This window comes from Podarcis erhardii, assembly GCF_964252035.2.
Source record: "Podarcis erhardii genome assembly, chromosome: 15".
In the NCBI taxonomy this organism is placed as follows: domain Eukaryota; kingdom Metazoa; phylum Chordata; class Lepidosauria; order Squamata; family Lacertidae; genus Podarcis; species Podarcis erhardii.
Genome location: NC_138505.1, coordinates 19,883,390 through 19,906,702, shown reverse-complemented (window position 1 = coordinate 19,906,702; position 23,313 = coordinate 19,883,390). Strand labels below are relative to the sequence as shown.

The window sequence follows — 23,313 nt, the reverse complement described above, 5'->3', positions numbered from 1 at the left end:
ATAATTCACAGCAGACAGCAATGCAAGAACTCCAGTTGTGCTCTCCCAAGCAGAAAAGAGCCCTAAAGTTAAGAGATGTCTCTCTCTCTCCCACCTGCCAAACTCACGTCCCGTAGCCTCAGATTCCAAAGCCAGCAAACTGAAAAGACTCAGAGGAGTGGAACTCCGGGAGCTTCGGAAGTTTTGCTGTGAGATGTCGCCGTGCTGGCCAAGATCTCCGGGGAAGACTGGGAGCCAGGCAGGGGTGGGAATGGATACAGGTGCTCTCCTCTCCGCTATCAACACTTCTCCCTGAGATAATCCCAAGCCAATTCCGTCCACCCAGCTTCCGGCAGGGAGAATTGCAAGGACAAAGTCTGATGACACAAACTGAAGGCACCTGTTCAAGCTACTAAAAAGCCTTCTCTCCCAGGGCCTGGTCTGCAGATTCCTTCTCCTTTGGAGTTTAAAGACGAAGCGATGGGGATGGAGACTCTAATCCTCTGCTTTTTTAAAAGCGCACACACAAACCTGATCTTCAGGTGGGCATTCTGGAGCAGAGGAAACTCCAGTATGAAGCTGTTGCATTGCAGCAGGCCACAAAGTTCAGTTCTATCCATCTGGGTCTAAACAGAGGCAAGGGTTTCTTGTTCCAGAGCAGGTGTTAATTTACATGCAAATTGTATTGTCTCTTTACTCAATGGTGCCAAGTGGCACAATGGTTAGAGGGTCAGACTAGGCCATGGGAGAGACCAGGATTTGAATCCCTACTCGGCTGGGAAGCTGGCCAGTCACTGCCTCTCAGCCTAACCTACCTCACAGGGTTGTTGTGGGGGCTAAATAAGCAGGGGATAACCATGTATGCTCAAAGAAAAATGTCAGAGATAACGATCTTGATAGCTTGACCGTTGGAGCCGTGTACTCAGACAGCTTTACGATCCCAATCAGTCATTTGCAGCGTCCGGCACGCTTCCTTCTAGCTGCGCACCAAAGTCTGCTGTCTCTTTGGTCACGGCTTAGCAGAGTAGCTTACAGCGGTGTAAAACAGTCTTTTTCTCCCTTGCTCCATGCAAGCATACACAGAGAGATCCGTCTATTTACAGCTTTTATTCAAACATTTGTCCATCACTGCTTGCAGCCATGTTAAAACATGTCCGTCTCTCTCAAGACACACAGAGAGAACAACAACAGTACAGTCTCCTCCCAGACTCCTCCCAGCTTCTACAGCTGACGTCAGAAAGCTGACGCACAGCTCAGAACACTTAACCAGTTAAGTTCTGAACTCCCACAAAAAAGTGGGATGTAAATGCAGAGGGGGAGGAGAAAACATTATCACCAATTGCAAGGATAATTGTGCAAACATTTGAGCTCCAACTCAAGCGTGAGAAACCTTTGGGCACTCTGGACATTGCTGAACTAAGTATTTATTTTTATTTATTAGATTTGTATACCACCCTTCATGGGGCTGGACTAGATTCTATGAAGATCTTAGGGTGGTTCACAAGGTAAAAAAAGACAGGTAAAAGCAAAAAATAAATAGTTAAAACAAAAACAGCAAAATAATAACCCCACAGAGCCTAGGACTTACCAATCTGAAGATCGGCGGTTTGAATCCCTGTAATGGGGTGAGCTCCCGTTGCTCGGTACCTAGCAGTTTGAAAGCAAGTCAAAGTGCAAGTAGATAAATAGGTACCACTCCGGCGGGAAGGTAAATGGCATTTCCGTGCGCTGCTCTGGTTCACCAGAAGTGGCTTAGTCATGCAAGCCACATGACCCGGAAGCTGTACGCTGGCTCCCTTGGCCAGTAAAGCAAGATGAGTGCCACAACCCCAGAGTCAGCCATGACTGGACCTAATGGTCAGGGGTCCCTTTACTTTTACCTCCCAAATACATCTAAAAGGCTGTAGAATGTTAATCAGCCAAAGGCCTGGTTGAAGAGGAATGTTTTTGCCTGGTGCCTAAAGATATATAATGAAGCTGCCAGGCAAACCTCCCTGGGGAGAGCATTCCACAAACTACAACTCTCATCAGCCCCAGCAATCATGGGATGAGAGGCGTTGTAGAGCTTAGCAACACTGGGAGGGCCAAAGTCTCCGTACAGCTGCTCTCCCCCAAATTGTCACCCCTTTGCCATTTTAAACCAGCCTTCCCTTCTAATAACTCCATGTCATCTACGCCAATTGGCAGCAGGTCTCCGAACACGACATTTCCAGCCCTATCTGGAAAGTCTGAATAGAGCTCATGGAAAGTTTCCAGGCACCTGGTTGGCCACTGTGAGAACAGGATGCCGGACTGGATGGACCACTGGCCAAATCCAGCAGGCTCTGCTTAGGTTCTCATGTCTAAGGCTGACAAATGGGTTGTGTGGGAAACCACATGGAAGTGGTGATGACAGTAGCCAATTTGTGTGTGTGTGGCGGAAAATTGCAAGGGTGGATATCTGAACCCTTTTGGGGCCAGTATCTGGCCTGAGCTTATCTGCTATCAACCATTTCTTTTTATTTCTGCCTGCTCTCGTGGGCAGACTCTTCTGGGGGCTTCGGGGTGGGGAGGGAGGAAGCAAGAGACTTTGGTGAGAAAGTTTAGGGCTGCTGTAATTGAGTTTGGGATTAATGCACCAAATGGCCTCTTGCTCGCTCGCCTGCTGCCCAAGCCTGTTATTGTCAAGGCGACTTTCCATTGTACCTGCCTTCTCTTGCAGAGAAAAAGGCCATTCATCACCTCAACGGCTAGTTAGGGCTGTAACATTATGGGTATTTTTCAGCTAACCAGGCCTGCTAACTGAAAAGGACGGGCATTAATTGGCTGGCTTGCTAACAATCATGGTTATGTACAGGGCAGAGATGGGGAACCTTTTCCCCAGTCTGGGTACCACATTTCCTTCAGGGGGAGGGGAACATGCCAGTGGTGGGCGGGGCAGAAACAAAAGAAGGTGGGGCACCAAGCCAGGAGGCTAGTTTCTACACACACACACACACACACACACACACACACACACACACGTCTTCCCCCTTCCTTCAGACAAGCAAGAGGCATTATCAGAGTTCAAGACACCACTCCAGCCAGGAACAAACTCTGAAGGAGTGTTGGTCAGGAGTATCATTATTATTACATACCCTCCAAGTGTCCCTATTTTTCCAGGGACAGTCCCGGATTTACAGAAGTTGTCCCAGTTTTTGATTTGATCCTGTAAATGTCCTGCTTTCCCTTAGGACGTCCCTATTTTTATTGGAGAAATGTTGGAGGGTATGGAATTCTGCGATCCCCGAGGCAAGGAGATAACTAATTAGACAACCTTTAGAATACAGCTGAAGGCAGCCCTGTATAGGAAAGTTTTTTTTAATATTTAATGTTTTATTTTTATATGTTGGAAGCCAATAATAATAATTAATAGTAATAATAATAATAATAATAATAATAATAATAATAATAATAATAATAATAATGGAATAGGACATCCCTACTTTCATCAGAGAAATGTTAGAGGATATGCTATCATCATCATCATCATAATCATCTTCAAATATATTTATATTCTGCCTGTCTTCCAAGCTGGGAATCAAGGCAGCTTACAACATTCAAAAACATTATAAAATACAAAGGAATAAAAGCGAACTAGTTAAAAGCAATGATTAAAATACATCAGAACACATTTAGAACCAGCATTCAAAATGCAGTTTGCTCTGACTGCAGCCAAGCGGTCAGCATCGTCTGGCACTTTAGTTTCCAAAGGTCTCTCTGAGCAGGAAGGTCTTGGCCTGCCAGAGGAAGGAAAGCAAAGAGGGAGCCAGTCTGGCCTCTCTTGGGAGGGAATCGCATGATCTGGGAGCAGCTGCAGAAAAGGCTCCCTCTTGTGTCACCAGCAACTCTGCCTCTAGTGTTGAATGGACTGAGAGAAGGTGTTCACCCTCGGATGGAACTCCTGGGTTGGTTTGCATAGGGAGACACAGTCTGGGCCCAAGCCATATAGGACTTTTATCGGTCATAACCAGCACTTTGAATTGTGTCTGGAAATGGACCGGTAGCCAGTTTTAACTGAGGAGTAACCTGCTCCCTGTAACCAGCCCCAGTTCAGGAGTCTGGTCCCAGCATTCTGTACCAGCTGATGCTTCTGCACACTTCTCAAAGGCAGCCCCACCAAGAGCGCATTACAGGAGTCCAGCCGGGATGTAACTCAGGAATGAGCCACTGTCACCAGATCACACATCTCAAGGAACGGGCAAGGTGCCAGACGAGCTGTAACTTTGCAAACACACTCCTGGCCAACGCCAAAACTGGGTTCAGGGCAGAATCCAGCAGTACTCCCAAACTGTGAACCTGGGCATGGAGAGTCTCTATGGCCAAAAAGTCTTCAAGGGCTACATTCCCTGAGATTCCCCAGCCCTAGTATAGAGCCCAATCAGGATGCATGGCATGTCAACACGGACAAACAGCCTGCAATCCAAAATTCAAAACAGGGACAACAGAGGGTGGGTGCTGCTTCTGTTTTCATCTGAAGCACTTCAAATGAGCCAATCGAGGGAATTAGCAGAATTACAGGAGATGCTCACAAGTGCAGATTTTTATTTTTTTTAAGTGTTATCCAAAAATATACATATACATTGCTAAAAGTTTTACTGTGAAATGAAACAGGTTAAAGAATTTATAGCAAAATGGGCACAGGGTATGGGAAAACAGTATTCAAATGCAAATCTCAGAACATCTATGATTAGAAGGAAATGTGATCTTGCTCTCTTTCCTTTAAGCATGAATAGTAGTGAAAACTGTTTTAATAGGATGGTCAGATAGCATCTCACTTTTAGCGATGATGAGTAAAATCAACAAGGACCACCAGGGTTAGGACAAGATATTATGCTGTTGGATCAAATGCGTATTATGGACACTTTGCCCTGATATGTACATTTTCACACACGGTATCCAGCTGCAGAACTGCATTGCAAAATTCAGAGACGTGTGAATCCTGAAGGGTAGATGTGCTTTGTTTTGCACACTTTCAACACAAAGTGAGAATTTAAACTCTAACCCAGGAGTCGGCAACGTAAGAGCCTGCTGGATCAGGCAATGGCCTTAATAATAATAATAATAATAATAATAATAATAATTATTATTATTATTATTATTATTATTATTATTATTAATATCCCACCCTCCCCAGCCGAAGCCGGGCTCAGAGCGACTAACAACAGTAAAATAATACAGCATTCTAAAATCAATTCATTATAAAATCAGTTCAAATCAAATTGATGGCAACCATTGGGCTAGAGTTCTGTGAAGAATTACCAAAGGAGGGGGTCAGGCTGTGCCTTGGCCAAAGGCCTGGTGGAACAGCTCTGTCTTGCAGGCCCGGCAGAAAGATGTCAAGTCCCTTCCTGGTCCAGCATCCTGTTCTCACAATGCACAACTAGATCCTTGTGGGAAAGCCTTGAGTGGGAGCCGAGCACAAGGGCCCTCTCCCCTCCTGTGGTCTCCAGCAACTGGTATTCAGAAGCATTTCTGCCTCCGACTGCAGAGGCAGAGCACAGTCGTCATGGCTAAGAGCCATTGGTATCCATGAGATCCTTTCTGGCTCCACAAGCCAGATAAAAATCCGTGGGCCAACTTTGACAGGTGGGCAAGACAACCCACCTGCTAATCAGCTGATGGGGAAGGGAGAAAGTGATTTGCCAGCCCTTAACTGGTGCTTCCCAAAGCACTGAGCACAGCCAAAGCACTTCTTTTCTCCGTCTCTCATTTTGCAAACATTGGCTGCTGTGCCCTCTTCCCAGCAACGTACTCTGACTTTGAAATTGTGTGTCCAAAACATGAGTAAAACACACACACAAACTTAAATGTTCAGCAGCACAGGACCAGCTCACCTATCCAAACGCCCCTGACTAGTTCCTATCTTGCGTTAACAACGCAGGCTGTGCAACATTCATTTGTTCTGAAACAAAACCATTGCAAGTAACAAACAGATTATAAAAGAAAAACAACAGCTCCAGCTTGCAGCTTGGCTTGGCTTCGTTCAAGAAATCGGATCAGATTCCTAGCAGGCTGTTGGGGACTCAACAAGTCCTCCTCTTCATTTTCATTTTTCAGATGCTTGCTTTCTGCATCTTTCTGGTAACTTTCCAGCTGCCTAGGAAGGAATAAATGTCTTCGGCACACGGCGAGCACCGAGGAGTCTCAGAGAATGTGCGCTTAAGGAGGTCTGTAATGAGATGGTGGATGCCGAGGGAGAAATGCTATCTGGCCGGCATTTGCTCAGATTAAAACGGAACATTGCCCTTGGTAAACGATAAAAGGTTTTGCTGTGCATAGAACACCTTAACCCTCAAGATGCAGGGCAGGCAGAGAGCGGTAATGCCCAGCCCAGGCCAGGGGCCTGATCTGGTCCTCCAAACAAGTCTCCCCATCTCCCCAGGGATTGGACCTGGGACCTTCTGCATGCAAAGCAAATGCTGTACCACTGAGCCATGGCCCTCCTGCCCTCACCCCCAGTTCATAATGGAATTTGCAAGGATCAAGTCCCTCCAGAGACCCTATACCTGGCCAGCAGCCCTAACAATGCTCTCCGAGTCTGAGAGCAAAGCAAAGCAGGCCATTCCTGTAGACAGCCTAGTAGGAGGGCATCAGAGTTGTGCCACACTCCCTCTGCTGGCTTCCCTCAACACAGAGATGCACATTGGCGAGGAACAACACCATAGCCTATCCAGTAGCCCAACTGGGAAGGAGCCAGTCCAAGGAGACCAATGACTAGAGCTGTGGTGTTCCCAGGTTGCAGGGGCTCGAAACCCCAGTACATGCTGTATTGTAACATTCGATTGTGAGCCACCCAGAGTGGCTGGGGAAACTCAGCCAGGTGGGTGGGGTATAAATAATAAATTATTATAGTACTATTTCTGCAGAAGGGTCCCAGTCTCCAGCAGCCTGGCGCTGCCCAATCAGCATGAAAGGTGAGCTTTCTAGCCACTGAGAAGTCTTCTCACCCTTTGGGCTGAGTGGAGCCAATCCGAGTGAAAGCAGAATCCTGAGGACTGGCTCCTAGGGTCACTCTGGAGAAGGCACATATGGGAAGAACCCTGGGGAAGAGTTGTTCCATGTGCTCCAAAGCTAAGCCTTTAGGACCACCGAAAACACAAGGTGTCAAGGAAACGGCATGCATGCTGTGTCACGTAAAATGGAACTTCAAGGAAAAGCACAACTGAAGTCACTTTGAAAGGTGATATTGGAATCTTCCAACCATCGGCTTCAAATAATTCTTTATGAATGTGATATGTTTCAACTGCATAGGCACCGACTCCATGGGGCCTGAGGGGGCCCGAGCCCCCTCAAAAATTTGTTTGGGGGGCTCCGCCCCCCCAATAATTTAAGAAAATTATTAGTTATATTATGCTTTGTAAAATCACAAAATTATGTTGGTATTTTTTATTTTCCTTGTTTGACGATAGTTACCTTTTAAAATACATTCAGTAATGAGTTAAAACAAAGCCACTCCCGATCTAGAGAGGGGGTGGGGTTGCGGGCTCTCGACCCATCAACAATCTCGCGGGGCTGGCGTCAGCCCCACGAGAAGCGGGGATTCCCCCTAGCTCATTAATATTCACCGCCAACGGCAGCAGCCAATCGGCTGCCGCAAAGGGCGGGCCCTCACAGGTTCACTTAAGGTCGGGGCAGCCCGGGGCTCGCCCCTTTCGGTCCCCCAGCAGCAGCGGTTTGGAGGTCTTGGGCCCCCCCAATATTTTTTATAAGTCGGTATGGGCCCCCGCCCCCCCAATATTTTTTATAAGTCAGCGCCCCTGTTCAACTGTTTTTAATTCTGGATTTTATATCACTGCAACCCACTCTGGGACCTGCGGTTGAAGGGCGAGTAACAACAACAGCACAATGGCGATAATATAGTTTCTTAGAACATCGGGCTTCATGCGTTCCAAACGTAGCCAGGAGACGAAACCACCCACTTCCCGCCTAAGGCACACACCCTGGTAGGCTGCACATGAGGGAATATGGTCCAAAGGTATATTGGGGCCCCCACCCCACAGAACCAGGGAAGCTGCTCATTTACCCAGAGCAGCCATTTTGATCCATGCACATCTGTGAACTCAGGAAAATCTGTGTGCTTGCAGTAGGTCTGCGACGGCAACTCTCTTCTCCCCATAGCATGACCCCTTAACCCAAATAGAAATACCACATGGGCCCATTAATTCCAGCCTGTTAACTGTCTCTGCTCTTGTTTGCTTAAGGGAAAGGTCAGAACGCAGTGGTAGGGCCCACAATTCGCAGAAGGCGGAAGATCTCAGCCGCAATCCCACACGTTTCCGTGAGAAGTTTCAGGAAGGAGGCAAGCGGGAAAGAGCTCTGTCTGAGATTCTAGAGCCCGACAGTCAGGCAAGGTAGACCACGTTGAGCTAGGAGGCTGACCTGTTCATCAAGCTCTTTGTTCCTATGGGGCAGTCACTCTGACTCAGCCTAACCTACCCCACAGGGTTGTTGTGTACAGCTATATGTATGCCACCCTCTGCTTTTGGAGGCAAGCCATAGCTTAGTGGTAGAGGCCAGCTAGCAAGTGGTTCCTGGTTTAATCTTAAATATATCCAGGTAGTTCAGTGTCTGGAAACCTGGAGAGCAGCTGCCAGTCAGTGTAGACAACACTGAGCTAGATGGACCAATCATCTGACTGGGATATCAATCATCTATCCATGTTCTTATACAAGGCAGGAATATTAAGGAATCAGAACCAAGTTCACTGCAGCATGGCTTAATTTCCTACTGCCCCAGGAAGGTGAGCAAAGGACCGGCCGAGGAAGGCGCCTGCCAGCAAAGGGCTTGCGAATCGTGAGATCCTGATTATCATCAGAATTTTAGATCGCCCAGCAAAGATGCACAGACCTACCCGCCATCACTCCCTCTTTCAGCAGCCCGCAGATGTCTCGACTTGCCCTTCATCTTGGGGGTGTACGAATTTCATTTGAACTTCTTCTTTTTTAATCTCAGAGGATCCATCAAGAGATAAGATTTCCCTCTGTGAATCTCAAAGAGGTATCTATCGATTTTCTTGTCCCACAAAAGTAGAGGAGCAATCAAGAGTGTTGTGGGGTGTGTGTAGTTGGGTTTTTTTTAAGAGCTGGTCACCTGTTCTTCCAAAGTCAAACTGGCCCAAGGAATTAGCATTTCTCAGAGGGCAGCTGCTATAATAATTGATCAAGTGCTCCTTGAGAGGTCTGGGACAGAAACTCTTCTCTCTCTCTCTCTCTCCCCCCCCCCCACCTTCTTTCTCTCACACACATCCAGGCATCTTGGCAGCCGACCAGGACATTGTCATCCCAACACAATGCCATTTGCCTTGATGAGGCCCCGCTCGATCAGCCTCGCGCGTCACTTTGTTCGGTGAGGTGGCGCGATTCGAGGAAAAGGGTCAGGAGCTGGCTACCCTAAACTGGCAGAGCCAAGTCTGATTATGTCCTTGCAGGGCTTAAAGCTCCCTGCGACCCACCGGAGCAGAGAAAATCTGGCTCAAGAGAGAAATCCAGCTTGGACCAATTTCACACATGCTGTTTTAAAGCACTTCTGAGCCCCTCTCTTGCAATTGATGTGCTGGTGTTCAAGAGAGAAATGCTTCCTTTAAATAAAATGTACCTGTCACTAGGTTTTAAAGTCAACAGAGGGCAATTTAACCTTCCTGGCATTTTTTTTGCAGCCCCCTGCCCATTTTCTCCAGGCCACACAAAATTTTGTAAACTTCCATCCTGTCACCACTTACTTGCCTCTTCCCTAAACTAAAAATCCCCCAAAGCTGCAACCGAAATTGCAGTATACAAATATTTATAGATAGATAAATAGATATACGAACATCTGGAAGGCCAAAAGTTCTGCATCCCGGCCTGCAAGGTCTGAGAAGTAAACCAAAGTCTGTAACGTCTACTTAATTTCCCCTTTTTTTTATAAAAAGAAAAGTTCAGAAGATCTGAGATAGTTTGGCAGATTTCGCTAATGAGCACACACTGTCACGGAAAGGAAGATCTCAGGAGAACTCACTTCTTCAGCTCCAGCTTGGGTTGCCAAGCGCTTCGCCGAGAAAGGGCACAGCGCCACACCTCTAAAGGTGTGCCAAAGGATCGGGAGGGTTTGCAGCTGCCATACCTCCTGTCTGTTCCTTTACATCACCTCTTGTCCCAGTATTTTTGCCCAAGATTGTGTGGGGCACAATCTTGTTGACAACCTCATATTATTAGTGTGTGTATATATATATATACACTATATATATATTAAAGATAAGTGTTGCAGGTTCGTAAGTTCAGAGCAGTTAAATGTGGAAGGACTTTTTTTTTTTTTTTTTTAGGAGGGGTTACGCTCAATCAATAACAGCATCTTCCAGCCTGAGGACCACATTTCATTCTGGGCAACCACCCAGGAGCCACATTCCAATAGTGGGTAGGGCATATTTGAAATCATTTAAGCACAGGGAATTTGTTTCCGGCTCTTTATTTTAATTGCCATTTTTAATATATATTTGAAATTGCATCATTGTCTTTATTGCTGGTGTTTTTATTCCGAAACAGCTTTGAGATATTTCACGAGTTCAGTACTTCATTATGATGATCACAGATCAGCCACTAAATTATAGTCAAATGGATACAATTTTCAAGGCCAGCAGAAGACTATTAAAAATCAGCAGTGCAGCAAAACAAAAACCAAAAACCTAGGATGTGTGCATGTGTGGGTTGCTGCATGCTCCCAGCCACTCTTAGGATGGATTACCGAGCAGTAGGATAGTTAGTAAAGAGGTTTAACCACCCAGTTCCTACACAGCAATGCTTACTAATGCACAAAACATTGCTACTCTGGTAGTAATTTCATTCACAGCATCTAACAGGAAGGAGGTGTAAAACTCAGGTCAGTTGTCTCTCTGCTCTTACTGGGAGGGGTGACCATCTAAGTCCTACTCAGAGTAGAGCTCTTTGAAATGGATGGACCCAACTTTTGTTGTGCCCAATGATTTCAATGGGTCCACTCTGAGCAGGACGAACATGAGATACAAGCCATTAAGGCAGTGGCTTTCAACCAGGGTGCCGTGGCACCCTGGGGTGCCTTGAATGATAGTCAGGTGAGTAAGGGGTTGGCTTTGGCCAGTCTCCATTGGGCAACTAAGGCTGGGGGCAACCTCTCCCCAGGCCTGTGTGGGGTGGTTTGAGGAGGCCCCACTTTTTAGAGGGTGGGGGACAGCTCAGAGATCAGGGGACGACTCCCAAGATGAGGAGGGAAGAGGAGAGGAGGCTAAGGGAACGCTCCACAAAAGAGGATGTTTGAAAAGGGTGAGGAGCTGCTGGCTCTGCAGGCAATGGGTGATATAACTGGGCTTCTGAGGCTCAGAGCACGTTGCCCTACAGGGGAACAGCAGAAAGAATGTAGTTGGTCATGGGAGCTGTGGACTCAAAAAGGGTTGAAAACCTCTGCATTATGGACATAAGAGGCCTGGTGGATCAGGCCAATGGCCCTTCTAGTCCAGAATCCTGTTCTCACAGTGGCCACCAAGGAAATCAATCAAGCAGGATCCGAGCACAAGACTCCCTCTCCCTTCCTGCCATTTCTAGCATTCAGAAGTGTCGCTGCCTCTGACCGTGGGGCCAGAGAACAGCGTATGTGGCCAGTAACCATTGAGAGCCTTACCCTCCATGAAACCCATTGTTTCTGTGTGATACGCAAGTTCTTAAAGACCTTTATTTCCCCCACACGCTTTTATGCCTCTTTGCCAAGTGCGCTCTTAAGAGACTAAGTGTGAAGATGCCTGAAGCCAACGGTATTGGCTATCCGAGCCTATAGCGCGATGGAGCTCTTGGAGAATTCCTAGGGAACGCCAGGGGCGCCGTTTTAATTTTTAACGAAGCCCCACGTGCTCTGCAGGCCAGACCGGGGTTATTTCCCTTTCCATGCCAATGGCTGCTTATTTAGGAAGTCGCTTCAAATCAAGTCAAATGAAATCCACAGCCTTGCCTCCAGTGGCGGCTGTCGCGCACTGGGACTGGCAGGGAGGCCCACAGTAGGTGGCGACAGAGCGAACTAATTCCAGCCTTGTCCCTCGCCTTCCTCCCTGCTGAGTTCTACCAGAGCAACACAGAGACTCAGGAGGAGGAGGAGGAAGTTGGCAGGCTGTGCCAACCACTGGGCTGGTTGAAGGCAAAAGGTACACAGTTGAGAGCTGGCTGGAGGACACACTGATGCTGGTGGGGCAGTGCCCCATTCGCACTTCTGGATCAGTCTTCCATTGACTGCTCCTGAATAAGGAGGCTCCATGTACTGTCATGGTCCGGTTGACAGGCAATCAAAGTCCCTGCAGGGGATGTCAAGACCAGGGGCAAGATGGCAGGGTGGGAGCAGGAACGGGGGTCCAGGAGTCAGGAAGCCAAGAGTCCGAGGGACAGAAAGCAAGGAGTCATGAAGTCAAGGGTCCGAGGATCAAGAAGCAAGGAGTCACGAAGTGAGGGGTCCGAGGATCAAGAAGCAGGGAGCCAAGAAGCTGAGGTTCAAGGATCAGGAAGCAAGAAGCCAAACGCAGCAAGGCAGGAAATGTGTTGCTGTGGCAAAGAGCCGAAGGGAAATGCTGACCTTATATCCCTTCCCGGCTCTTGCTACCAGGTGCTGTGAGTTACCAATCAGCCTCACCTGTGAGGCCGTGCCTTGCTTCTTCAGAACAAACTTAGGAAGGCCCCGGTCCTGCAAAGTCCTATTGGTCACAGGGCCTGGCTCCTGCATGCACACCTGACATGTACCCACTGTCAGGGACTGAAGTGAAGAGGAGGAGGAATAGAAGAGGTCTCTCTCCCCCCCTTCTCCTGTAGCTTCCAGAGAGTAGGATGGCAGTCTTGAGTTACAGCAGGGCTTTGAGGAAGATAACAGCTCAGAGACAGGTGAACAGCCGAGTTATGCAGTGTTAGGAGAAGGGGGAGGGCAGGCAGAGACAAGTCTCTGGATAGCATAACTGACCCCCCTTCTCCCAAAACACGGCGTTCATTAAGGGTGCAAGAACAAATAGTGCAGAGACAGTTGTCCATGGACAGACGCTGTAGAAGCAGGTGTTGTTGCTAGAGGGGGAGGAGCTCAGTGCAAGCAACTCCATTATGGAGGAATCACCGGAATTCTTTAACTTTTACCGTGTTGGCTGTATAAATCATACGTAAGAACTTTCTTGTTTCCTCCCTGCCTCCTGGTGCCATCGGGGGACAGGGGAGAGGATTCCTGAAGCCTGACACCACCAGGAACAATTGCCGTTGATAGTTCTGGCTACAAATTCTGCACCAAGAGAAGCAGGATTCTGCAATCCTTAGGGACTAGCCTCTTCCTGTAGGAACTATTCCTGTTGTGTGGACAGGGAAGCTGTTTGGAGCTTCTTCCGCCCCTTAAGATGTTGGGTTTTCTTTTACTGCCTCCTTTTTAAAGCTGCGGGATTCAAGGACTGAACCGGGACCTCCTATCCCTGAGCTACAGTTGACACATAGCAGTTTGGTGATTCCAAATTCTCTCTCCCAACGCAGCACATGATCCCACAGAGACAACCAGCCTTACGCTCATAGGAATCTCTTTGCACAACTGCAGGAGGGTTCTGGTTGTTTTTAGGCTCTCATGTATTGGCAAGCCACTCTGGACAGTTTACAAAGCTCAAAAGCCCACCTGCCCAAGATAAATGATACAAAACAACCGGCAGGTGTTAGGGAGTGCCTAGCAGATTGGGACGGATCCTGAACTGAAGCAGGACACTTCAGAAAGGCTTGCAGGATCTCTCTGAAATGACCCGAACTGAAGTGGGAACCTCCAGAGCGGTTAGTGGTGCTGCGGAGATTCGGGGGGGGGGGGGAGACAGCGCAGGCAACGCACTTGCCAAACCTTCTGCCCAAGCTTGCCATGTATGAAAAATGCCAGAGAGGGGAGGGGGAGGGAGAGAAGTCTTGGGACTGACAGATCTATCTTCGAATCAGATTTTAGGTCCCGGCTTCCATCCCCAACAGCATCTCCCGGTAGGGCTGGGAAAGCCCCCTGCCTGAAACCCTGGAGAGCCCCTGCCAGTTAGTGTAGGCCAGGGTTTCCCAAACTGGGGTCTCCAGCTGTTTTTGGCCTACAACTCCCATCCTCCTTGAATTGTCATCCAGCAGCAGCTGGAGACTAAATTTGGGAAACCCTGCTAATCTAGATGGACCAATGGACTGACTCAGCTTAAGGCACCCTCCTCCATTCCTAAATTTTTGCAGGTCTCTCTAAGCAGTATATTGCACAGCTGCAAGGACACCACCCAAAAAGACCAGCAATGTGTTCAACCTTATCTACCCTGGCAGAGACATCACAGGTACACAGGAAGCTTGCCTTATGCAGAGTCCAACCAGCTTAGCATTGCTCTTCAGATAAATTTCCAGCCCTACCTGGAGATTGGAACAGGAACCTTCTGCATGCAAGGTAGATGGCTCTACGGGGTCTCTGCCATGGGAGCATATTCACCCAGTGCTTTTCCAGCTGCACTGGCTCCTGGTGGAGTACAGGGTCAGATTTAAGGTGCTGGTTTTGACTTTTAAAGCCCTTCACGGCCTAGGAACCTCGTACCTATGGGACCGCCTCTCCTGGTATGCCCCACGGAGGACCTTAAGGTCCATAAATAGCAACACCCTAGAGGTCCCGGGCCCTAAGGAAGTTAGATTAGCCTCAACCAGAGCCAGGGCCTTTTCAACACTGGCTCCAGCCTGGTGGAACGCTCTGCCTCATGAGACTAGGGCCCTGCAAGCTCTGATTTCTTTCCGCAGGGCCTGTAAGACAGAGTTGTTTGCCTGGCCTTTGGATTAGAATCAATTTTATTCCCTCCCCCTCTTTCTTTTTTCCTTTCTCCTCCTGTGAAGAGGCTGCATCTTAATGTTTTAATGTTGTATTTTAATCTTGTTTTGTAAGTTGTATTTTAATCAACTTGTCTTTATTATTGGTTGTTAGCTGCCCTGAGCCCGGTCTTGGCTGGGGAGGGTGGGGTATAAATAAAATTTATTATTATTATTACCACTGAGCAGCATGATCAACGCTTTTCTGGAGAAAGAGTGGGAGGGTCCCGGAGGGTCCCTGAAATATGCGGAACAAAGGAGAACCGCCTGTTCAATCAAACCTTTATTGCATTAGCATACAGCCATAGCAGGATAAAACAAAAGTGCTATAGACAAGCAACCAAACAAAATTCAAAGCGATATTACTGGGGTTATGACATTTAAATTACCCTAAGACAATAATGTAAAGATTTAGTTGCCGGGGCCGGGAATCAAGAATGCGGATGTATATAAAGCATATAATGGCCCCAAAATAGGCTCGGCACATTAGGTTTAAAAAGTAATGAAAGAATTAAAACAGGACCAGGTCTAGGACACACTACCCAGTCAGAGTAGCCCTGAGTTTCAAGGCCTGCACTATAAAGATTGCCACCCCATGTGAAACTTGGGGATTTGCGTCCACAAGAAGCGATTTCAAACAGTCTTCCTTAGATGTAATGGTGGACGGGATCAAGCGGAGGAGCTTAGTTCTTATTAGCTCATAAATAGGGCAGTAGAAAAAGAAATGTATGAAGTCCTCTACTTCATTCATTGTGCATGGACATAGACGCTGAGTAATAGGGGTCTTAGAATAAATCCCCTGCAGGAAGGCCGTGGGTATAGAATGGAAACGGGCCATGGTAAACGCTTTTCTCAAATTGGGCTCCGTCAGGTCTATCAAGTAGTTGGCAAGTGATCTTACCACTTTCACTTTAGGGAGCCACATGGAGAGGCGAGCTGTGGTGGACTGTGCCCGGTCCATGGCCTCGTCTCTTGTAAGAATCCAGGCCCGGATTTTATGTTGATCCCAAGCTGACAGCATGTCAAGATCTGGGAGGGAGTAGCGTGCAGTAATAGTCTCCATGGCCTTGGACCATTTATTGCTGTGAGAACAAGTTAAAAAGGCTTGCCTGGCTAAAAGGGAACCTGGGGCTTTGATTAATTTACAATAAAAACTAATAATTCTAATGTGGGCTCTCGCAACAATGGAGGGGAGGCCCAGTTCTGTTCTTAACTGTGCAGCAACCGAGCCCTTGGGGAGACCCAGTAACTTTCGTGCAAAAGAGTTTTGGATGGAATTCCCCATTCCTCATTCCACAGGCAAACTCTCCTACAACCCATCCTCAGAGATCTGAAAAGCAGCGATTTCACTTTGCAGCGCCAGCAGTGATCCTCACACCAATATCACACCCCGCCCTGTCAACAGCTCTCAAAAAAGGCGCACTGGCTGGCTGTGTGCAGGCATGTCCCTCAGACAGCATCTCTGGCATCCAGGGATGAAGAACATGAGAAGCACCAGCAAGACATCTGGATGCCTGCATCTTGGGACCATTTGGGTTTTGGAAACCAGACAGCTGGACCAGTGCTGGGAACCTTGCCTGCAATTATCACAATCGTATTTAACATGCAGAGTGGGGGGACCTGCGCATGAGGTCCAGGCTGCCTGTGGATAGCAAGAGGAGGAAAGGGGGTGGCAGAAAAGAGAGAGGGGGAGAAAGAAGGGAGGGCACTCACTTTTAGAAACACAGAATCAGCCTGATATCGAGCTGGAGGCTTGGTCCATCTAGCTCTGTTGCCAGCACTGACTGGCAGCTGCACTCCATGGTTTTTTTGGGGGGGGCATTCCTAGACTTTCCTGGAGAAGCCAAGGATTGAACTTCTGCATGTAAAGCAGGTTCTTGCCTACTGAGTTATGACTCTTTCCCTAAAAATGAAGTTGCTGGTCCTCACCCTTCTGAATTAAAGGCAGGTTTAAATAGGAACATAGGAAGGTAAGATCTTTGGTCCATCTAGCTCAGTACTGTCTAGACTGGCTAGCAGTGGCAGTCCAGGTTTTAAGTCAGGAATCACAGTTGGAAGGGACCCCACGCATCATCTAGTCCAACCCCCTGCAATGCAGGAATCTTAGCTAAAGCATCCGTGACAGATGGCCATCCAACCTCTGCTTAAAAACCTCCAAGGAAGGAGATTCCACAACCTCCGGGGTCTCCCTCCGTCCTACCTAGAGATGCCGGGGAATGAAACTGGGATGTTCAGCATGCAAAACAGGTGTTCTCTCATTGAGCTATGGTCCAATGACAAAGACGCCCCCCGCTCAAAAAAATAAATAAAAATCTCACCGTCTCTTTCTCATACCCAGGTGCTTTAAAGAAATCTTCAGCATCCCCCATTTTCCTCTGCTGGTTCAGAACTATGGCAAATGGTTCACCTATGAAAAGAGATGCCAAACCCAGATAATGAAAGGAGACCAGCTACCAATCCCCAAGACCCCGAATCCAGGCCATTTAGCCTTTAAAAACCAGCAATTTAAACAGAGAAAGGAAGCACACCCTGTGCATCAGTAACATAGAACAGAGAAATCTGCCTTATATTAGACCATTAGACCATCTAGGCCAGTATTGTCTACACTGACCAGCAGCGACTTTCCAGGCAGGGGACATTCCCAGCCCTATTCTGGAGATGCCGGGGATTGAACCTGGGATCTTCTACACATCTGTCAAATGAGTTATGGCCCTTCCTCTTTGTTTCTTGCCCCAGCCCCACCAAGCACAGGCACGCAGCCTGGCCCCAGATGGAATGCCTGATGGAACACAGGCCCTGGCAGGAAGCGGATTCCCCACCTGAAATATCAGCCCACATTCCCCATCCCTGATGGTGCACCAAAAGGTGGGCTTTGAGGAGGCATCTGAAGCCCCTAAGCAAAACTGATAAATTGTAGGAGGCAGGTCCAGGTGCAAAGCTGGAGAAGAGCCAGATTTGCACACAAGCATGGAGAAGATGCTTAGTTACAACAGGAGGTTTAACTTGGCTTCTCACATATCTACTGGTACATACACAAATGTGCATAAGAACAGCCTGACGCATCAGGCCAATGGCCCACTGAGTCCAGCATCCTGTTCTCAGAGAGGCTGAACAGATGCCTGCAAGCCAGACCTGAGCACAACAGCATTCTGCCCCCCTGCAATTCCCAAAACAACGACAAACAAACCTATGGTCACGTAAAGCATCCTCAATAAACACACGTCAGTTCATGCATAAGGTCCATCCATGTAATGGTGTCTATTCCACCTGTCTGTTCATAAAGTCCAAACAATCCACATGAAAGGTTGTTACAGTTCCACAAAATCCTTTCACAGAGTCTAGACAAGGATTTCTGGAATATTGGCCTTGTTTCACCGTCCTGGGCTTCATCAGTAGTTAAAGCACTAAGTAATGTAAATAAATACAATATCATGATCTCACATCTTACAGCAACAATAATATCAAACAATAAATAACTGTACATACCAAGACAGTGGATCTTATGGCATAGTAGCAGCTATGGTGAGCAGCAACTGTTACAAAGTAGGGTTATATGGACAAGCACAAACTGACTAGAGAATGATCTGATCCACTGGGTCTTCTGCTTTGTTCATTTGTTGAACTTTATGAGTTACTTCTGTTGACATTTGATACAATGAATAGTATTCCTTATTTATCTAAGAACACAGTCGGTTACATCCCCTGCAATTCCCAGCAACTGGTTTTCAGAGGCATACTGTACTGCCTTTGACAGCGAAGGTAAAACACCCCCACCATGTCCAGTAGCCATGGGCAGCCTCATCCTCCATGGGTTTGTCTTATCTCCTTTTTAAGACATCCAGGTTGGTGGCCATCCAGTGGCAGAGAGTTCCACTGTGCACTGCACGAAAATGTCCTTTCTGTCCTGACTCTCCCAACCAGAGCTTTCCAAACTGTGTGCCGTGACACATTAGTGTGTCGGCTGCAGTGTGCAGGTGCGTTCCTTCCGGGTCTAGAAAAGGGTTAGATAACCACAGAGCCTAGGACTTGCCGACCAGAAGCTCAGTGGTTCAAATCCTCACAACGGGGTGAGCTCCCGTTGCTTGGTCCCTGCTCCTGCCAACCTAGCAGTTTGAAAGCACGTCAAAGTGCAAGTAGATAAATAGGTACCGCTCTGGTGGGAAGGTAAACGGCGTTTCCGTGCGCTGCTCTGGTTCGCCAGAAGCGGCTTAGTCATGCTGGCCACATGACCTGGAAGCTGTATGCCAGCTCCCTCAGCCAATAAAGCGAGATGAGCGCCGCAACCCTAGAGTTGGTCACGACTGGACCTAATAGTCAGGGTTCCCTTTACCTTTTTAACCTCCCACTTGCTAGTAAAACTGTGTCGCGAAATGATGCACGTCTAAAAAGTGTGTCAACAACATGAAAAGTTTGGAAAGCTCTGCTCCCAACGTTCAACTGACCACGAGTTCTCATGTTAGGAGAGAGGGAGGAAAAAAACTTTTCTTTCTGCTTTCTGCATCATTAAAAAAAAAAAATCTATCTTGTCTCCATTTCTCTAAGAAGTCCCAAATGCTTCGGCCCTTCCTTGCAGGGGTGTTGTTCCATCCCTTCAATCATTTCTTTGCCTGGGGGGAGAACGAACAGCCCCCCAAGTTGGGCATCTCTGTGTTAAGTGTAGGTTGGAAACATAAGATCGCCCAGAACTGCCTCTGCCTCACAGAATCACAGACTTGTAGATTTAGAAAGGACCACCAGGGTCATCGAGTCCAGCCCCCTGCAACACAGAAATCTTTCACCAAAATGGGACTCGAACCCGGGACCCCGGGATTAAGAGTCTCGTGCTCTACCACCTGAGCTACCCGCCCTTTACATTACAACCAATTCTCCTCCCACGACCTCCCGTTGCTGCTGCTACTTTGCTTGTTTCTCAGCAAACCACGTTGCTCCTGATGTGAATCACAGCTGTTCCTTTCCCCCTGCCTAAGAGTCACTCTCTCTCTCCTTAACAACAACACCCCCACTAGGCGGGTTTTAATCCCACTAGCAAAAAAAAAAAAAAAAAAAAGGTCTCTAAAGTCCCCGGCAATCTATAGAAATGGAAACCACACTCCCCTGCTAGGCAGGCTCAAGCATTTTGAGTACATGAGGTAGGAAAGGGTAAGTCACTCACTGCCTGCATAGGCCACATTCACAGAGAGAGATCAGGAGCCCCACCTTTTCCTGTAGAGAAGAAAAACTAAGAGATAGGGCACAGAGGCTTCCTACAGTTTGCAGAACAAAAGAATCTGGCTTATAGCAGTGTGGGGAATCTCAAGAAGCCAATGCAGCCCTGTTTATCTTTTCTATGTATTCCCTTGCATTTCATAGAACTGTAGATTCAGATGGGGTCCCAAGGGTCATCTAGTCCAACCCCCGCAATGCAGGAATCACAACCAAATAATCCCTGACAAGTGGCCACCCAACCTGTGTTTTTTGAAAAAAACTCCAGTGAAGTCAGTGCTGTAGCTATGGGGTGGGGGGTTTTTTGCCCTGGGTGAAGCCTCCAGAGGACGCCATTGAGGCTCCCAGCCTGTGTATGTCTGTATGTAAATGTAAAGGAGGGGTGCCAAATTGGGTCCTTGACCCGGCAAAATAAAGCCTCATTTCGCCCATGATGAAGGAGAGACCACCACCTTCCATGGTGGCTCATTCCACTGTAGAACAGCTCTTACCATCAGAAACTTCTTCCTAACATTTAGTTGGAATCTCCTTTTCTGTCATTTGAATCCAATGGTTGGGGTCCTCCCTTCCGGAGCAGCAGAAAAACAAGCTTGCTCCATCTTCCATGTGACAGCCCTTCAGATATTTGAAGATGGGTTAAACCACTGAGCCTAGGGCTTGCCGATCAGAAGGTTGGCGGTTTGAATCCCTGAAATGGGGTGAGCTCCCATTGCTCTTTCCCAGCTTCTGCCAACATAGCAGTTCAAAAGCATGCGAGTGCAAGTAGATAAATAGGTACCACTGTGGTGGGAAAGTAAAAAGCGTTTCTGTGCGCTCTGGTTTCCATCACGGTGTTCCATTGCACCAGAAGCGGTTTAGTCCTGCTGGCCACATGACCCGGAAAGCTGTCTGTGGACAAATGTCGGCTCTATCGATCTGAAAGCGAGATGAGCGCTGCAACCTCATAGTCGCCTTTGACTGGACTTGACCATCCAGGGGTCCTTTACCTTATACTTTTAAGAGCACATTCAAAGCTATGGGAAGCCCCTCAAAGAATTCTGGGCACTGTTGTTTTCCCCTCATGGAGTTTCAATTCCCAGCAACCTTTAGCAAACCACAGCACCCACAATTCTTTGAGGGCAAAAGAAATGTGATTCTATTATGCTTCATAGTTTGCACACAGCCTTAGAAACCAGCAGCCATATAGCACTGCAGACGTGGATTTAACGCAAGCCCCCCCCCCCTTGCAAACTAAATCCATAACCAGGAAGGTTCAGGAACCCAAATCCCACCCCCCACAAAAATAATCTTTTATTGGGCTATTTAGAAGCGGGGGATAAAAGCTTCCCGCCCCCTTCTCTCAGACAATTTAGCCCTATTTGATCCTCGCCCCCCCCCCCGGGAAAAAGCGAGGAATGATGTGGGGGGCGTTCGAAGCTGGGTTGCTATGGGAAGCCAGCGCGCACGCAGACAGCTCTCTGCCCCTTCCCCCGTCCTCCTCCTCCCACCCCCACCTCAAATTCCGAGCCGACGGTAGAGATCCTCGGACCTAGGAGCGAAAGGGGGCGTGCAATCGCAACCCCCTCACCCCCACGCAAACACTTTCCCTTTCGCGCGAGGCGCACGTGCTATATTTGGAAAGCCGCTAGCCCGACCGGCGGCGGCACCTCTGCGCAGCTTCCCGTCGAGAGAAAAGGAGGAGATCCCCGACCGCCCTCCCCGCGCAGGAAGCTGGAGGGGTAGAGGAGAGGGGACGCCCCCTCGGAGGAGGGAAGGAGGCAGGCGCCGGGGCTGTCGCGGGGCCAAGAATCCGTCCCTTCCTCTCCCCTACCCCTGAGCCACCCCTTCGCCTCGCCTCCCCTCGAGCCAGCCCCCTTCCCTCCGCCCCCAGTCACTCGCCTGCCTGGCTCCCGTCTGTCTGCCTCTCTCCTCTCGCTCCGACGGCAGGTCGCCCGCAAGGGCGGCGGGAAGCGCGCAAGTCCCGAAGGCTGTGCGCTCTCTCGCTCCCCCCGACGGCAAGCCTTTGCGCACGGCAGAGCGCCTTTGCCGCCGCTTCTCTCCGTTGGCTGCCGACGCCTCCCCCTTCCTTTGCCCTCTCTCGGCCTCGGCGGGCGGCTTCTTCTCGCGCTTCCCAGGGGAGGCGGCGTGACCTTTCCGCCCGGGGCGCTCGTTGGAGGGCGCTGGAGTCCGACGGCTGAGCGGAGAGGCCCGGCGCGCGAGAACCGGCGGCGAGCCTAGCGAACCTTTATAAGGAAGGGGGGGTGGCGGTAGTTAAGGGCCGGACTCTGCCCAGGCCGCCTGCTCCGTCTCTCAGCCCGGAATCCAACAGGTGGCCCGACTCCGTGGGATGTGCATCAAATGTTAGTCCCACTCAGAGTAGGGCGCGCGTGCGTGTCATTCCCTACATAATACTTCAGTATTAATCCTACACAGCGCAGTCTTTAGAGTGAATGGCTGTGGCTAGCAGATCCATTCATTTCAATGGGTCTACTCTTGAGTAGGACAGGCCTGCAATGTAACCCCAAGCTTTTGACTTTCACCTGCTGAACTCTAATTGGATCTTCTCTTCAGTGTCAAATTGGTGGAGGGAGGGTCATCGTAGATGTAGGTGTTAACCCCTCCCTGCACAGCCTCAGCACCAGAGGCTTGATCCGGACCACCCCCCGCCCCCCCAAGTTGCTTCCTCTGCTGTTCAAGGTTTTAAAGGGGATAGATAAGAAAAAAGAAGACGTTTGCTGTTGGATCAGGCCCAAAGTTCATGTAGTCCAGATGTTTGTGGTATGCCCGCAAGGAGGGCCGTACTGTACCTAGGAGTTGGCTAGGTTGCTGCTGCCAAGGGCACACAGATCACACCCCTCTGGTTCAGAGTGGCTACAAGCTGCTTCTCTGGGTGGCCAACATCTCCTTGTCCAAGGGTGCAAGGGAGCCTCGGCATGCCTCTTTCCCCAAGCAGGATTCTGAATAGCTCTGTTGGTTAGAGTGTGGTGCTGATAACACCAAGGTTGCAGGTTTGATCCTCGTATGGGACAGCTGCTTATTCATGCATTTCGAGGGGGTTGGCTAGATGATTCTCTGGGTCCCTTCCAACTCTTGGTGGCCTGTGTGGTGGAACCAGCCATGCTGCCCTAAATTCACCTCTGTGATAGGTGTCAGCCAGTGTGGTGTAGTGGTTAAGAGTGGTGGACTCGTAATCTGGGGAACCGGGTTCGATTCCCCGCTCCTCCACATGCACCTGCTGGGTGACCTTGGGCTAGTCACGCCTCTCTGAGGTCTCTCAGCCCCACTCACCTCACAGAGTGTTTGTTGTGGGGGAGGAAGGGAAAGG

General features: G+C 48.8%; 1 protein-coding gene across 1 annotated transcript in view; it reads right to left on the bottom strand.

Annotated features, from left to right (window-relative positions):
• Positions 1-22,209, bottom strand: part of NOS1 (nitric oxide synthase 1) — a gene marked incomplete at its 3' end in the record, with an annotated part of 183,658 nt that extends 161,449 nt beyond the window's left edge. Inside the window, exon 1 of the mRNA XM_081841709.1 lies at positions 21,888-22,209. The remainder of the gene's footprint in view (positions 1-21,887) is intronic.
• Positions 22,210-23,313: the final 1,104 nt, after the last annotated feature.